The sequence below is a fragment of the Aulonocara stuartgranti genome, assembly GCF_965226115.1.
Source record: "Aulonocara stuartgranti genome assembly, chromosome: 11".
Taxonomy (NCBI): Eukaryota; Metazoa; Chordata; class Actinopteri; order Cichliformes; family Cichlidae; genus Aulonocara; species Aulonocara stuartgranti.
In genome coordinates this window covers 5,342,320-5,359,619 of record NC_138947.1, presented here as the reverse complement: position 1 = coordinate 5,359,619, position 17,300 = coordinate 5,342,320, and the positions used below count along the sequence as shown (strand labels likewise).

The 17,300-nt window shown below is 39.5% G+C and overlaps 1 pseudogene across 1 annotated transcript; it reads right to left on the bottom strand.

The window, feature by feature from the left end:
• Nucleotides 1-8,239: 8,239 nt before the first annotated feature.
• LOC309716442 (sterile alpha motif domain-containing protein 3-like) lies at nucleotides 8,240-12,667 on the bottom strand (annotated as a pseudogene). The gene is made up of 9 exons (XR_014280707.1): nucleotides 12,444-12,667; nucleotides 11,304-11,499; nucleotides 10,976-11,134; nucleotides 10,730-10,817; nucleotides 10,379-10,534; nucleotides 9,712-9,918; nucleotides 9,275-9,446; nucleotides 9,073-9,152; nucleotides 8,240-8,968 (listed from the first exon to the last, which is right to left on the bottom strand). The product of XR_014280707.1 is annotated as a sterile alpha motif domain-containing protein 3-like (transcript).
• Between the last annotated feature and the right edge of the window lie 4,633 nt (nucleotides 12,668-17,300).

Here is a 17,300-nt window from a genome sequence, read left to right as displayed (position 1 = left end):
AAAGTTGTGCTCACTTCAGCATCTAGGTAGAGCACAGGAGCAAAAGCACAAAGTAATTTAACACGCAACTTTTCTCTCCGTAAGTATCGCCAAGCATATATTGCACAGCTCTGCATATGTTTTGCTAAAATGATCTGGTTATTTCACACATACACAGCAAACTGAATGATAATAATTTCATGCTATGTGAGAATAAGCCGTGTTCAGACACATATGTATGTGTTCTATGCACTGTGAAAAATCACACTCAGGGATCAAACCACAAACCGTCCAATTAGCACACAACCTGCTCGACCGTCAGAGCCATCACAGCCTGGTGTCGCTCATACCGGGTTAGTTCAAGGGCGGCAGACGTCAGTTTGAATTTAAACTGATGATGCTCACAAGAAGTACTTGCCAATCGGAAAGTAGCCACGATAGCTCATGCAACATCTGCTTATATATCGTGAAATGTATTTGGCTAAATCCACAAAGAGAACTAAACCTCAGAGCCAGCAGCCAATCTATGGGATCAGCACAGGTCAGCTGACTACAGCCTGTTCAGAGTCTGGGTGAATTGGAGCTCACAAGTTTGGTAGTTTTGAGATGACTCATTTTTTTCCTCACTGAAAACTGAACCGCTACCAGGATCTTATGGTTCCTCCACCTGCCAGAGCCCATTTTGAGCCCATGTCATTTGTAATGGTCTTGAGAACAAACAGCCCAAAACAACACCAAACAGACTGGATGTTTAAAAAAAAAAAAAAAAAAAAAGTTGAGTTGTAGCAGCAGGAGCTATGTTCGTATGATGTCATCGTAGTCTAGCATTCAGTAGAAATGATCATTGTACAGCCTACATGTACAAGTTTATTAGACCTATGCCACACAGAGCTCACAGTAAACTAAACAAAATTCTGAAGTCTTACTGTGTGTAGACACCTTAAGGGACTATTGTCAGCCATGAATAATTAGACATTTGGTACTCTCTAACCATTAGTGGCAGCAGGGCAGCAAATGTGGGAATGAGTCAAAATAAACTCGAGTGTGCGTGCTTATGGTAATGAAGGAATATGTCAGCCAGTGCAATGCTGTGGCTTACTGAGCTAAATCTCTCCGTTTGGACAAGACTTCTCCATCTTTATTCTCTAAGACGTTCTTAAAAGCCACAGTAACTGGCCATTAACATTTTTCTGCCAACATTAATCCGGTTCTGTCAAAATAAACAAGACAAATACATTTTACAGCGTGATAAAAACGAATGCATCCTTTAATAAAAACTCATATACGTGGCAGACAAGCATTAACAAGTGAGCGTGCAGAATTCACAGACAGCGTGGCATGCATGCACACACACCATAAATACACCAATGAGGTCTGACATCTCAAAGCCCCGATGGCTTTCTTCCATCCAAGAAACAAAATCACTGGCCAAAGCAGGGCTGAGAGCTTTAACATTTTGGAGAGACTGCAACTCACGACAACACCATAACTCTTGCACTAGGTATTAAAGTCAGTTGTTCAGTGTGTGAACTTTTCCATAGAACCATAAGCTCATTCGTTCACCCCTCGTTTGTAGCACATCTAGCCCCAAACTCCCTGACGCATGAAAACTGGCTCTCTACCCAGACGAGGGAGCTTCTTTTCACCAAAGCTCTGCTCGCCCTCCAAAACCAATACAGCAGGCCGCCCGAGGACCAGGCCGCTGCTCTGTGAGTTGAATCTCTGGCCACCGTCTCGCTTGCATTTAATCTCACTGGAGCGATGATCACAAACATCTGTAAGTGGGATGCTCAGCTTTTCTATCTGCTGTTCAAGAGAGCTATCAGCAGAAAACAGCGCCTGGCTTCTTCTCTGTCAGCGGGGAAAATGCTGCGAACAGCTGGACGTCCAACCAAGCGAGCACTGGAATGTAGATTAGGTCTGAGTGCGACTCAGAAAAGAGAAAATCTGCTCTAGCTGATGACCAGATTGAAACCAAGTGAACCTTATCTAAGGCTTGTTTCAAGACAATGAATTCAATAATGAGCAACAAACAGTGACATGAAATGAATTTTTAATAATTCACTGCACACTCTATAATTAGCATGAAAATGGTAAAACAGCATCCTCGGTATTTGTTTTTATCTAAGCTCTCGGCATCTATTTATTTTCATTTCTCATCAGGCTGAGGAAGTGAACCCAGCAACGGGATTGTTTTTATTTGTTGTTCAATGTCAGAAAAGAAAATGAGGACTAAGTAATCAACCAGTTTCTCCAGTTTTCTTACCTTTAAACTTTCTATAAAATATTATCTTTAATAAAACAATACATTAACAATAATTCCATTTTTACCAAACATTACATTTAATGTATCCCAAATGATCTTTTCTACACTAATTATTGCAGGAGACGTGTTTTATTTACTTTTGCACTTAATTTATAGTCTGCAAATTTAAACAGACCAAATTATTGAAAATAAAAGAAGCCACAAGATCAATAACCACTTTGTTGGGTACACCTTAGGTACATGCCTTCAGAACTGCCTCAATTCTTCATGGTGTTTTTCAGCAACGAGGTGCTGGAGACATTCCTCAGAGATTTAAATCCATGTTCAAGAAACCCGTTTGATCTGAGCTCTGTGACATGGTGCATTATCCTGCTGAAAGCAACCATCAGAAGATGGGTGCACTGTGGTCATAAAGGGATCTGCATGGTTACCAAGCCATCATGGCATTAAACAACGCTCAGCTAGAAATAAGGAGCCCAAAGTGTGCCATTCTTGGGATGGGTCCATACTTTAATGGTATTTGTCCAAACTCTGAATGTTTCAGTGGAAAAGGTCAAAGTCTTACATTGTCCAACTTTGATGAATCTGTGTGAACTGTAGCATCAGTTTGCTGTTCTTAGCTGACAGGAGCAGCACCTGGTGTGGTCTTTTGTAGCTCATCTGCCTCAAGATTCACCGTGTTGTGCATTCAGAGATGCTGTTCTGCATACCTTGACTATAAAAAGTGGTTCCTTGAGTTTCTATTGCCTTCCTATCAGCTCGACACAGTCTGGCCATTCTCCTCTGACCTCTGGCATCAATAAGGCATTTTTACCCAGAGAACTGCTGCTCACTGGATATTTTCTCCATTTCGGACCTTTCTCTGCAAACCCCAGTAATGGCTGTGTGGGAAAATCCCAGCAGTTCAGCACTTTCTGAAATGCTCAGACCAGCCCATCTGGCACCATCAGTCATGCCACGTTCTAAGTCACTTAAATCACTTTTCTTCCCCATTCTGATTCTCAGTTTGAATTTCATCCTGCATGTTTACATGCACTGCGTTACTAGATTAACAGATATTTAAGTAAATAAGCAGATGAACAAATGTACCTAATAAAGTGGCAGGTGACCCAACTTGTATTTTGAGCCTAAAGCCAGTTTTGAATGTCACAAAGTCTCTCTATTAACCTAGTCTAATCATCAGTGTAACCCATGCTGAACACCTAACCTGCTGTTTGAGTTTAAAATCAGCACCAGCGTTTCATTAATACTCGTCCTGTTAATATGCTTTAAGAGTGGCCCCTATATAGAGTGGGATAGATTGTTAGCAGCTGCACTAACTTATGAGAAAACCAGCTGAGCCACAGATAACACACTGGTTCTAGTCCTGGCCAACATTCAGGAGAACACCTGACTTTAAGGGGAAACAGTTGCCTTGATACTGGAAAGCAGAACAGTTCACGTCACTGTCCCACTTCCAAAAAGAACAAAACGCACAGTCCAAGGCAAGGATCAGCTATGTTCTATAACACGCTGACACCTGCAACAGGGAACAGCAGTTGTTTTCCCAGACCCCATTCGGAGTAGGCCGCCAATCCCACCTTTAGGCGGCAGCATGGGCCCTGGCCTGTGCAGAAAGACAGGGAAATGTAGCAGCAGTGTTTGAAGTGTGAAATATAAGTAGAGTAAAGTATAAGTACAATTAAATGCACGTGCCTTCAATTAATTGCCCCTTTGGGATAAATAAAGTCTTTCTGATTCTGATTCAACCCAACCAATCACAGCCATATTAGTGCCAATGTCCCACAGCAAACACTGCAGGTGATACCAGTCTGCCATATTACACACAGATTGGTGACTTCAGCACAACAGCACAAACGGTTGCTGCAGGAATTCACATGTGTTGAGTAACTATGCAGAAAATGCATGTATTGTTTAGATTTCTATGCTTCATCCTGATAACAATACAACGCTTTTACTGCAGCAAACAGAACAGGGGGCAGAAAATTGATTTCACTTTAATTTTACTTTATTTTCTGGGTGCTCTTCACTTTGGGACAATGCTAGACTTAAATGAGCTTCTGGAGTAACATATTCAAATGTATCAAGTTTAAAGTCACAGAGCTTTTAACGTGGCAGCTTTAGAACAGCAGCACTGAGCATGCACTCAGGGGGGAAGTATGAATAAATATTGCTTTCTTGCCTTATTTGTGACATGTTATTATTGTTTTGGATTTTTCATAGTGTGACGTGTTCCTCTCAGCTGAAGCACAGGGCGCACTGTGCGTCGCTATGTGTGACCGCAAACAGAGCCTGGAACAGACAGCCTGGGTTAGCAACGACCACAAACTATGATATCCATTACTTCTGATTTTAGGTTGTATTAAGCCAGCTAACACAAGGAAACCCTGCCTGTGAACTTGCCCCTCAGGGCTTGTGCTGCACAGTCTGAGCTTTGTTTGGAGCATTAACAATGAGGACATCTTTTTTCTCTTCTACACACAAAAATGTCAAGAAACAAAAAATGCTACAAAAACAGCAAAGTGAATGGGATTAAATTTAAGCAACACTGCAATAAGTCACCAAATAGAAAGAAACACAAACTGTTATATTCCTCTGAGCTGCTGCTGCTGATTTTTTGTGTCAGTTCACTACTGGGGAGAAATAAAATGGTAATTTGCTCTGATTATCTGACTGTAATAATATCCATCCATCCATCCATCCATCCATCCATCTTCATCCGCTTTATCCGGGGCCGGGTCGCGGGGGCAGCAGCCTAAGCAGAGAGCCCCAGACCTCCCTCTCCCCTGCCACCTCCTCCAGCTTATCCAGGGGAACACCAAGGCGTTCCCAGACCAGCCGAGAGATATAATCTCTCCAGCGTGTCCTGGGTCTGCCCCGGGGCCTCCTCCCGGTGCCAGGAACACCAACCCCAGGAGGCACCCAGGAGGCATCCTTTTCAGATGCCCGAACCACCTCAGCTGTAATAATAGTTTTTAAAAATATGACTGGTATTTAGTTGAGGTAAATATACTTTTCACTTTTTGTTGATGCAGAAATTAACAGCCATAAGGTGCTGGTAACAGAAACAAGAATGGTTAGAACATTTATAGCTTAAAAACCTGGAAAAACTGAACTGGCACAGAAAAATCTGCTTTGTTTCATTAGTTTTTAATGGGCAAAACCTGTATGTCATTATCATCAGGCCTGATGAAGCTGTAGGCAAAACACACAGCTCATTATGATCCAACAATATAAAAAGGATTCTTTTCCAGCAAGGTTGTCATGGCTCTTGAGTCATAATGATGTGACATTTTCAGCTCCTGTGATTAAAAAAAGAGTGCTATCCTTGATAGATTTGACATTTCCTTATTCACAGTGTCATACAAAGAGAACAATGGAGTTAAAGAATCAGCTCATCGACTTGGTTATCTGCTTATGACTGAATTACAGCAAGTACTGACTGCTCAGCCTATAAAAAATAATAACCACACAGTTATTTATGGCTGTTGCCAAATTTACAAGCCTGCAGTAACTTTTAGAAGTTTGTAGACATCTGGTTTTTAAATACTGGGCAACAGATAACTTGTCCAGTTATCTGTTGCCCAGTATTTTTACACACAAATCTTAGCAGAAAGAGATGTTTTAAAGACAACCTAAATGCGGCACACAAGGAGACAGATAAGCCAGCAGCAGGCACTGAAGTTGATCTCACTACTGTGTTTGTCCCTTTTGGAGAATTTTAATGCAAATATCTGATGAATAACATTTTTACAGTAACTTTGATGTTAATTGTACCAACAGCCAATCATCGTCCAAACTGGTGATGGTCATAGCAACAAAGCTGAGGCTTTAAATCAGGGGTGGGGAACTTCAGGCCTCAAGCCCCGGTGTCCTGCAGGTTTTAGATCTCACTCTGGGTCAACACACCTGAATCAAATGATTAGTTCATTACCAGGCCTCTGGAGAACTACAAGACATGTTGAGGAGGTAATTTAGCCATTTTCATCAGCTGTGTTGGATCAAGGCCACCTCTAAAACCTGCTGGACACCGTCCCTCAAGGCCTGGAGTTTCCCCACCCCTGCTTTAAATGGTCTTTTCACAAACCAGTGGCTGTTGTCATGTTAGCTATGTCCATCCTGTATATACAGAATAGGTTCATATAGCTGGCAAACAAAAATCAAGGACTATTTATACACGAGGAAACGATTAGGGTGGAGCAGAAAACAAAGGAAAGAAAACAACCAAAGACGTGCACATAAAGGGATTCACAAAATAAAATGGAAAATGTCATGGCACAAAAACAGCAGGAATACAGAAGGGGCAAGAAATGCAATAAAACACAAAGTTAATAATAAATATAAGTTAATAATGAGAAAGGAAAGTGTTAAACTGAATCGCATCAGTGGTACTAATCACAGTGAAATTTCAAACTAAACATTCAGTGTTTTTGGAATTGTTAAACTGATGATTTCATCTTCAGCTGCATGTGGTCTTCAGCTCTTATTTCAATTCTCTCTACAGGGAAGTGATTTATAGCCAGGCTACCTGCTTGGCACAGTTGGAGTGCGCTCGCTGGCCAGGTTACGCTGTCAGATTCATCACTTTGTGTTTTCCTGTCACTCCGACACGAAAGAAGTTCATTACTTTTCATTAGTTGTATCGAATTGTTTTTCATTTTTCATTTGCAGCCGGTCGAGAGGAGAACCCCTAAAGGCCACAGCACTCAGGATGTTGTAACACATACTCAACATGAGCTGCACTGACAATCCCTCGAGGACTCCAGGCAGGGCCAGGGAGGTCCGGGCAGCCCATTTCCATGTCCTTGTAAGAGCTTTGATTCAACATTGTGATAAATGCCTCAATTAACATTCAAGTCCATTAAGGCTTTGACATTTTTACTTCATCTGGACATTCACGGTTTACAAAGACACTCGCTCCCGGCCAGCGATCCTCTTGAAACACAGTCCTGCTTGTGAATCTGAAATAACACCTGCATTAAAAGCGCCCTGGTTTTAGTGTCCTGTGTGTTTTTGATGAGTGCTTTTAGGCTCCAGTAACAAAAGATAAAGATTTAACAAGAGGGGAAGTGTGCAGAGGAGTCGCTGAAAGGTTTGCTCTCAGAGCAGTTTTTTCAAGAGACTCACTAAAGCTCAAAATAGGCTCAGTGCAAACGGTAGGTGACTTAATATACGCACACTCAAACTGTACAAACACAGAAATGCACAACACATGCACATACACACACACACACTAACCATGTACCCATCCATATCCACCCACACACAGTCACACTGGAATGATTTTTAATAGCAGCACCTGCAGAATTCAATGGTAGATTTGCAATAAGAACATCCTATATACATTCATTTTGAGTTGGGTTCACCAACCTTCCATGAAAACAAATTCCCATGGTACCAAGAAGCTAATTTAGGCCACTGCTGTCAAAGTTTTTTTGGCGTAGAACTTGTAAAATGGAGCAGTGTCATGTACAGATCACCACGCCTATAGGATAAGAAAAGTTTATTACACTCGTACATATTTAATCAAATCAGGCACAACCTTTGGTGATATTGGGTTAATACTATCCCAATAGCCTTTCTGGTGTTTGCCATTTACTGCAAAAGGACAATAAACCTGTGATATGCACAAATTCTGCAGTGCAAACACAGCTACAAACTGACTTTATAATATCAATATAAAATGACTCACTGTACACACTCAGAAATTAAAGTACAGAAATGTACCTATAGGGGTACAATGGCTTGTCACTGGGGTGGTACCCTCTAAGGTACCGTTCTGTACCCTAAACTGTGGGTACTGATTTGTACCCTTGTAATTTGTACCTTTTACACGTCAAACCTGTACTTTAAAGGGCAAAATTGTACCCTTAGTATAAAGTACAAAAAAGAACCCTTAAAAGGAGTACAAAAATGTCTTTCTAAAGGTTCAGTATCTACACACAGATTTCCTATATTTTTCCTCTCAAGATTTGAAAAATTGAAGATACAAAGTCAAAAATACTTGTCACATTTATTACCTTCTTAAATACATTGCTTAACTGTTACATACAAACTGTTATCAACAGAGTATGTGTCATAAGCTGCAACATCAATTTCCTGTCCAGGTTTTAGCAACGTCCATTCACTATCAACTCTAACACTGTATGAATGAAAATGGTTGTCATATAACAGAGGAATGAGAATTTTTCCACAAAAGAACCACATTGTGTCAATATTAACACAACACCTGTTCTCTGTGTTTCCTATACACATGTCGTCTGAAAGATTCATATTTTTTGAAGGAAGAACAGCAGTCACTGAGTCCACAGGTTATATCAAAATTGGCATCATGGGAATGAATAAGTCCTATGTGCTGCATAAGCTTTGTCAAACTAAAGGTTCTTCTGCCACATTTGGAGCACTGATATGGCTGAGGCATGGTGGTCAATACAGAAGATTTATTTGTCTGGTGACTGTGATTGGCAGAGGCCGGTCCTCACCCTCATCTATTTTCACAATGTACTTTTGGAGAAAAATCAGGGTGTTCTTCAGATGTTTTGGATAAGCAAGGTTGAAGACAAAATACAAGCAGAAAGAAGAGATGATTCCTTCAAAAATACACGAGCTTCTGCACACTTCACTGCCATCCAACTTCACAATGTTTGGAGCGCTTCTGGAAAACACTGGTTTCCAGTCTTCATGAAGTAGCTGAACAGTTGGATAGGGGGTTTTAGGATGAACCTTTGAAGTCAAAAGAGAAGGTAGAGGAAAGCAATATATTAGTCTCTTAACAAAAGATACATTTGTTTTCCTTTTATATAGACTAAATATTTTAATACACACACCTCTCCAAGTATGACAAAGAGATCCAGTTTCTCCTTGAAGACGTATGGCAGGAATAAAAGTGCAGCCCTTGTGTCAAGATCTGCCAAAAAAACAACAAAACACAAGATCACCCATGCATTTTATCTGGCATTTCCAGTTACCTATAAAAATTATATAAAATGGAAGCCTTGAAGTTAAAAAAAAAAAAAAAAAAGCAAATACCCGGTAGGTCATCAGTGAGAGCCTCCTCTCTTGCATCAAGGTAGAGCTGGTAGAGTGGGGTTTTCCCTTGTGTAAGGTCAATCACCTTTGCTGCAACACATGAGAGCCCTTCACGAAATCGCTGGCTTACATTACCCGTTGTTGGTTGGATCCACCCGAGTTCGTTGCACAGCTACAAGTAAAAAATTAATTTTCAGTACAAAATAACAGTGTATGAAAATGAAATAATCTAAAGTTGATATTAATTATGTATGGTGCTGCATAATTATTTTTTTTTATAGAATTTAACAACAATACTGTAAGAAGTTACATGAACATACAAAAAAAGGAAAGAGGGACAGATGAAGAAAACAAGGTCAAGGGCAAATAAAATTTACTACTATAAACATGTTAAATGTGACAGCTATTTCCAAGTTCAATTCAGCTTTCTGACTTACACCAGTAGGCATCCCTAAGAAGGGGTACTTCTTCAACACATCCTCCACAGGCATACCATTTGCAATTTCTTTCTGCCGCCAAGCAAACGTTTACTGCACACGGTTATGAACCACCATGGTATCTGGTTGCATCTTCTGATATTGGCACTGTAAGACCTTTAAGTGGGCGTCTATGGATAATAAATCCTCTCCTTGGACGCATGGTCCCTTGAAAGAAAGCAAGAGTGAGAAGAGAAAGTCAAAACAGATTAGAAACCCAACATAAGACTAAATATACAATTAGAGCTGACACGATCTGTGCATCACAAAGAACTCGTATCGGTTAAAGTTAACCGATACCATGAACCAATATTTAAAATATGGAAACTCTGAAATAATTTCACATAAAATCTTAATTGTTAACTTGAAATTTTAGTTTTGGAGTCATATTTAAAATGTTTTTTTAAAAAAAATCTAGTTCACCCTCTTTTAGCGCCTTCTAATTAATAATATTTTGTGAGGTAGAAGTATTAGCACTGGTACTTTGTATTAGCAAGTGCTCTAATCCAAGTATTGGTATTGTTTCGGTTTGAAAAAAAAGGGGTACAGTTGCATCCCTAATCCTTAGTTTTAGATGTAATAACAGAGGCAAGAACATTTTATAGCTCAAGATGTCCCTCACACCAACCTGACAAACATTTCTCTGACTTGTTCATTGACATTTATTAGGCTGCCCTCTCCTCGTAGAACCAAACTTCTCCTTACAACGCCTCACTGCCTCACTGTCGACTAGTGGTGCCCGCTCTGATTTGAATTTACGTCTCAAAGACATATGCCATGTGTGCTTGTTGAACAGAAACATAAGTTACTGTAAAAACAATCTACACAAAATACACCCAACAAAGAATCAGTAAACATACTTCATACAAACCTACTGAGAGGCTACAGATTGTCTTACTAACAAAACAAGATTGAAAAAAGCTTCACTTTTACTTTGTAATCTTGAAGGAACCTTATGCAAATTTTAAATTTAACTTACATAACCATTTCCCTCACGATCCTTGAGGAAAGGATACTTCATTACCAGCGTCTTCACAGCTTGCACATATTCAGAATTTGTGGGATACCTGTAATATCAGAAGAAACATAAGTGTTAGAGCAACTGCTGACAAACAAACTTTATCAAGTGTCAGTTATTGTTTCTTAGTAATGTAGCGTTTATTTTCAATATGACAGATTCAGCTTTTTCTAAAGCAACAAGCTAACATTACCCTGATTAACTTACATAGTATACTGTGCCACAGCTTCATATAGAACTCTGATTATTGTGTGTCTGTCCCTTGGATTTTTATGGCACGGTTCTTTGTTGTCCAGTTTTAGTTGGAGATTTTTGGGAAATCTTGGAATTTCAAAAGAGGCAGGTAGTCTCAAAGTATTTTCATTGCTGTGAAAACAGTTAAGCGTTTGTTTTTATTGCATGAATTGAAGTATAAAACACTACAGTAACAATACATATTGTAGAAACAATGATCATATTAACTAAATCCTAAAAGTGCATAACGGCCAACATGTATGTTTCAGACATACTAACTTCATTATAAATAAGAAAATACCTTATTGAAGTTGACGAAGTAGATGGTTGCCAGTCTTCTGGAGAGACAGTCTGTAGAGTCAGCGTCACTGAAGATTCCTTCATCCTTGACACAAATTGATTGAATTTAACCTGCATTTTGAAGGATCCTTGGAAAAGGTATGCAACCATAGTCTCAGTAAGACCGCAGTCAACTGTGTCACCATCAACCTCATTGTCTGCAAGATAAATGGTAGTACAAACTTTAAATTCAATGTAAGGATATTTATCACCACATTTTTACATGGGTAAAAACCATATATCACACACATTAAAACCTTTTGTACAACTTCTTTCAGTTCAAAGAAATATTCATTTAAAAAAATCAGTAAATTAAATAAAATAAAGCAAATCTTTAGAGTGAATCCTCTTGATATGCAAAGTTTTCATTTTTAAATTTAGATGTTTGTTTGGGACTACTGGACACAGGAGAGCAGAGTCTGAGCATGCTTTTGTGCCCTTTCAAGTTTGGAAGAAAAAAAAAGACTAGAATGCTGTAATTTGTTAATATTCACTACTAAGGTGACTCCTTTCTCCAGATTTCCGACAGTTTCTGCCGTCTGTTCTTTCAGACCGATTACTTATAGCGATAACACCCGCAGGACCGTATTACAAGCTCAGATTACATGCTGAAAAAGTTCCCACATTGCTTAAAACGCGACTATCAAACCCCAGCTGCGACACCCTTGTTATATTTTAAACAAGTGCGGCGTCAAGATATTTCCTTTAAACGTTATATTCAGCCGCCCATGTGTGTTAATGGCCTTGGAATGGATGTAAAAACGTGATTTTATTAAACCATTAATACACTAACGGTAAACTGCATTCAGCTACCAGGGAATCAAATTTCGCGCCGTTCCACTGCGCAGGGGTTACCGAACCCATAGACTGTGGCCGAACCACATATATAAGTTCAAACTTATACAAATACTATGTGTACACATTTTTCATTTTTCAGAACTGTGACCTCAACTTTACACATGAAACGTTTGTAAAAACGTTTGTAAAAAGACATAATTTGAGCTAAGAGAGTGCCGAAACTAGCTAAATTGCTAATATACGTTAAGCTAGGCTAAACCAATAATTAGTAATTACGCTACATTTTTCTTTAAATAAAACTTACCTCTGAAATGCTGAGCTTCAGCTTCGGTGACATCTAAGCCCCACTCTTGTATTTTTGTTAAGAGTTCCTCGGTTGAAAGTGAACAGAGCACACCAGGACTTGCAAGTTCGTAATCCATCTCCCTCCGTTGATAAAACAAAATGGCACCTGCTGCATTTACAGAAAATTCTAGAATCCACCAGCTATTCGTTGAGTTTCTTCTTCTACTTTTTGTTTGATGTTGTGAGGATGGGCTCAACTCGCACTCCGAGTTCAGTAAGGGTGCTTTTTTGCAATTCATCCAAATAGTTATACTTTAAAAAAAAAACACTCTCTTAAAAAAATTTTTAAATGCATTTTTACTTTTTTTTCTTTCAAATAAATTCATTGTTCTTAAAGCAGCTTAAAAATAAGGGGGGGGTTCAGGGAATACAAAAACAACAACAGCAATGAAAATAATAAAAAATAAAAACACTAAAATATATGCTTATATCAATACAGTTGCAAATAAATTACTGTCAAAAAGAATAAAAAACAAAAAACCTCTAATCAAAAAGAGCTTAATCAACCTGTACTTTATCTTTTGAAAGAATGGGTACAAATAAGTACTTTTCACAATTAAGGAACATGTATGTACCTTTCAGACGCTAAAAAAGGTACAGATAGTTACCCCGAGGTCCAATATTTGTCCTTAGACTGTATTAATGTCATTTTTGTACCGTGGGGCACAGTAATGTACCCCTTCCGTACCCCTATTTCTGACTGTGTACTATAGAGCAGCATTAGCTGTTAACTTCCGTTTATGTCTTTGTCGCACAATAATAACATGAGTGGTTAGCCTGAACATAATGACAGAGTTTGTTGCTTCTTTATGTTTACGGTTTTAGGTAATTTTGGAATATTTCGAACTGTTTTCATCCCTGCATTTGAAATGGTGTACATTTAAGTATATGGCTGTGCCAAAGCCTGTGTGCTGTTATGAGTAAAGGGCCTGCATACACTGTACTTGCTGCACCACTTTGCCAATATATTCAATACAAAACATTTTTCATGCCATTAAAAAAAAAGTCCTGGAAATGTCCTTGGAGAGGAGAGCCTCCAAGCTGTCAATGAGCAGCGTAGTTGCTGTTTTTGTGTGGTCAGGGGCTTTCCAACCTCTCCATCACTGACAAAGCCTCAGTTTTACTCTATAAACAGAGAAGTGTTTACATTTGTTTCTAGGGCTGGAAGTTGTATCACTGATTGCTTTAAATAGGCTGCGTTAATGATGCTTGAGTTCATTTGAATGACCCACTGACAGGGTTTGCTCAACTTTGTAAAAGGAAAACTTAATAATTCATGACCAGAAGCAATCAGCTTAAAAACTAATGAGATATTTACGATTTTTTGGCTTCTCGTGACTTCGACCGCTCAAACACAAAGCACAACATAAATGTTTATGTGAAAATATATAAATTTAGAAAGAAGCAGAAGTCAGCTGTGCACAATTGTATTTTTCATCAGTCACAATCAGTCAGATTACAAATGTTTATGATCACAGATTACACATTTTGACCCAAAATTATATTTTTTTTAACCCTATCAACACCATTGTAAAACTATTGTATCAATTTGCTCTCAGGAATGTGTAAATGTTTTGTTTTTGTTTTGTTTAGTATAAATTAAAATGAACTTAAATGTGTTTTGGTCAAAGTAACCAAACTGAAAAACAGACCCGACTTGCAGATTAAATTTAATAACATAAAGGTACTGAAGTGTCTCCCTGTTGGATATTACCTTCCATCTGGCTCTTGAAAAATCTCTGCTGACAACGCAGCTACATGAACACTACGAGTGCAATCAAAAAAGTTTCAAGGCCTAGTCTGACAGCTATGTTATCACAGTGCTCATGAATATAGACAGCATTGCCTGCTCTCGTAACTGTGACTGACACGTGTAACCACGTTCCTCCCTTTGACTCTGGTGGTGTTTGCAGCCCACGAACTGTACATTCATAATAGCACAGAATCAACCAATGATGGCCGCATAGCACATATGAGACCTTTTTCACACGGCAGTGTAAAGAAAGCTTTGTGCTCTTCTGTGAATCAATGTTGAAGGTGCCTAAAAGAGCTGCATAGACCCTGCTGAGGGCAGTGAATGAGAAGTCCTCTAACAGCTCCAAATGCTGCTGTTGAATTCTTCCTGACTTTGAATGGAAGTTCTTAGTGATGACTTTACAATGGCATCCAGCTGGAAAAGGAACGAAATAAAACTGAGAAGCATATGATCTTTACAAAATGGAAAATGAATGAGCCAGCTCCCCCAGAGCTAATGCATCCGTGTGAGGAAAAACATAAGATTTTATTTCTAAGCTGCTCTGGTTACTGAGAAAAATCTAAAGACAGGGCACCGATTCCCCCAATCGAACGTTATGACAGGGAAATGTTTTACCCGTTGATGCCTAACTTGAATGACTCCGCTGAGAAATCTCAACTTGGACTCATCGAATTTTAACAGAAAGAACAGGATATAATGTGGAGCTGAAAAATAGTGACCAGGAAAGAGGCTTTAACAAAACTCGAACCTGGGCTGAAATTGAGGGAATTGTAGGATCCAGAGGTTGTTGATCAATTCAGACCCTCAGAATTTATCATTACTGAGGGTGAACCAAAGGCATACAGAAACCCAGTGCAAGAACTTAAAACTGATGGTTGTTTGATTTTTTTTGTGACTATTAAAAAAACATGACTGGACCATCTAAAGAAACTTTATTTATTCATGAAATGTTACCTTGGATTTCATTTCACATGTATGTCAGGTATGGTAACTTTGTAGCTAATGAGAGTAATAATAATAATAATGGATTGGATTTATATAGCGCTTTTCAAGGCACCCAAAGCGCTTTACAATGCCACTATTCATTCACTCTCACATTCACACACTGGTGGAGGCAAGCTACGATTGTAGCCACAGCTGCCCTGGGGCAGGCTGACAGAAGCGAGGCTGCCATATCGCGCCATCGGCCCCTCTGGCCAACACCAGTAGGCAATAGGGTAAAGTGTCTTGCCCAAGGACACAACGACCAGGACAGAGAGCCCGGGGATCGAACCGGCGACCTTCCAGTTACAGATACGCTTCCCAACCCCCTGAGCCACGGTCACCCTGAAAAGTGGACCTAAGTAGTCCAGATGAGGTCCCTCAGTAGGGAGTGCCACACAATGCAATGTGACAAAGCTGGTGATTGGAACACCCTTACTGATTGGGCTTTGCGATTGGCTTCAATCAGGACAATTATGAAGCTGTGGTGGAGAGGAGGTCATTAAACAAACTGTTATCCCCTGACTGGACAAGCAGATGATCATCTTCTCTAACAGGCAACTTCAGCTCCACTGCTACAACACAGTAATGTAACCCATTATTGTGCTAAAATCAGTAATCACATCACGGTTACAAGGCTAGATTATTACCTGTGTTGCAAAGTTGACTTAATTATCTGCAGGATGGGTGGATAGAAACAAAAATCCGTGCACATACAATCAGCTCACTGGGAGGAGGAGCAATCTACAACTTTCGAAGACTTGAGGCATTAGTTTTGTTTTTACTGGACGTCACCACATTAAAGTAACTACATACAGTATATATATATATATATATATATATATATATATATATATATATATACACACACAGTGGAACCCCGACTTACAAAATTAATTCGTTCGTAAGTCAAAATTTTCATAAGTCGAAGCACCTTTTTCCATCGCCTTTTGAGTGAGGCGATGCTGGCTGAAGACGAAGTTCTTGGTGGAGGAGGAGGTGGCAGAGGTGGTGGAGGCTGAAGAAAGCATACGTATGCATACATACATACGCGTACATGTACATAACATTATGGAATTTAATTCTAAACATTAAAACTAAAATTGACATTTACGTTAATGCACGATAGGCTAATTACTAACTGCAACAACAATACGTCTTTCACGTGGAACAGTGAAACGCAAGTACGAAAGCCAAGGGGTTATCACATGATTCAGAAGGCATTCTGGGCATTCTGGGCTCAGCCAATCAGAGCCAGCGGATTTCATTACACAGGCATATTGCCGTTAAGTGCCTTTGTAACTTGAATTTTTCGTTAAATGGGGTCTTCGTAAGCCGGTGTTCCACTGTACAAAGTTAGCAAAGAACCCAGAGTGATGTTAAAGCTCACTGTATGTTGAACCCTGCTAAACAGCCAGAACCTGATCTTCAGCAGGAAACAGTGATCTGGAGTCAGTGTTGTTATCATGGATTGGACACAGGTAGGACTCACACACAGCGCTCTGAATCATAGTGTAGTGTGTTTATTTACAGCGAATAACAAAAGTTTCCAAATGATCAGAGCAGCTGTGACACTCCCAGACTCGCCTGTGGCTCTCCACAGTTTTCAAAAGCTCAAGTAACAGGTACGGATCTCTCTCACAGGGAAGCGGAAACATAAACTCAAGCCAGGTTGCACTAACTGTTGCGAGACAAGGATCCAGTGAGGACTGAAGATCTGCCATTCCCACATTTAGAAGAGGGGTTTATATTGCTAACTAAAAATTAACAATATATTTTAGGCTGTGTAACACTCTAATGCTAAAGTCATGTCACATGTAGTGAATTGATGTCTCCAGGGATTATTTAATGAATGCAATGCATAAATTTTCTAAAAAGTAAGAATATGTAATATTTTGGAGTAACAACACCAGACCAATCCCCAGCTTCATTCGTTAAACGCACAGGTTCACAATTTTACTCTCTATAGGTAAATACACAAGCACTTCTAAAGCACTTTTCTACCCAAGCATATTCTACCTTAATTATCCACACACAGACACACTCTAATGGATGCAGCTTGGATATTTCAGTATCATG